The sequence below is a fragment of the Entamoeba invadens genome, assembly GCF_000330505.1.
Source record: "Entamoeba invadens IP1 unplaced genomic scaffold scaff_1105074724647, whole genome shotgun sequence".
NCBI classification, from domain to species: Eukaryota; Evosea; order Mastigamoebida; family Endamoebidae; genus Entamoeba; species Entamoeba invadens.
The window spans coordinates 4114-5514 of NW_004191614.1; positions in this window are offsets into that span (position 1 = coordinate 4114).

Here is a 1401-nt window from a genome sequence, read left to right on the forward strand (position 1 = left end):
TATTTCAAATGTTTAATGTCTCAACGTTTACAAAGTACTTTATTGATGTTGTGTCGAGTGGTATTGGGTTGAAGTGAAACTTCTCCATTGTTCCTCTGTATTTAGTATTCACTAATTCAAATGAAATGAAGTCATTAAGGGTCTTAAAATATTTTGAAACTATCATCATGTGATATCCGTCTTTTGTAACCATTTTTTATTTTTTTGTAGTTAAGATGCAAGAAAAAGTGGTTGTCACAAGTATAAAAAAGTATTTTTATATATTTATTTTTAATAATTATAAATTGTTAGTTGTTTAACAAGTAAATTTACGGGAAAGCCGTTGTCGTTTGAATTTTTTTTCAGAAAGTGGTTGTCAAAAGGATAAAAAATTTAAAAAAGACTATTTTTATATAAAAAACAGAAAAACCACAAAAAGATTTTACTCATCTTCAAAATCAAAATTGACTGCACCTTGTCATCATGATATAAAATGAACTCATGTTGTGGATGTGCAGTTTGTTATGAATAAGTTGAGGATGCGTAAATCAAATAAGCAATAATCGCGATTATCAAGTTTGTGTATTTATAACGTTGAAAGCAAATTATTAATCATTAGGACTTTATTGATAAACAACGTGTAATATGACCTTATATTACAAATATGGCATTTCCTTATGATAACTGTTATTGTGTTCAAATTAACCAAACGTTTTGTGCTGATTATTGTTTTCATTGTCTATATCTCCTACTGTAGTAAGGTTCACCAAAAAACACAAATATACGTCATTTAATAAGTCTTTTTCAAATAGATAATTTTTATTATTGTTAAAGTTTAAAATATTAACATTATTAACATTCGTTTAATGCTTTAAATAATATCATAAAACAGATTAGTTAATATTTATAATTCCATTTGATAATCGACTTACTCAGTACACTGGAAGAATTTTAAAAAAACAATCGATTTTTTTGTTTTTAATAACATTATTTTCATGACAACCACTTTTTCCATGACAACCAATAATTCTTCTATCTGTTAAAAGAAAAAAAGAAACAATTGTTTTTTTGATGAGGCTTCCCGAAATATTACATTTCAAATTGTACTAAAAGTAGAAGATAACATTTATATACAGACTGTTGTATATTTTTTGAAAACACAATGGAAATATTTGCTCTAAAATTTTTATTTTTTTAACAAAAAATGATCAATCAAATTATTAGATGAAACGGTGTTGCGTTATTACATGTAAAATTATTGTAATTTTAATATTTTCTTTCTTAACGTTGCTTTTACTTGTTTGTTTTTATTAATTGGATTGTTACATTTCAAATATTTATAATAAGGGAACTTTTATCACAGGATCAATTGTAGACATTGATGGACTTAAAACGTTTAGCACGTATATGGAGGATATCGCT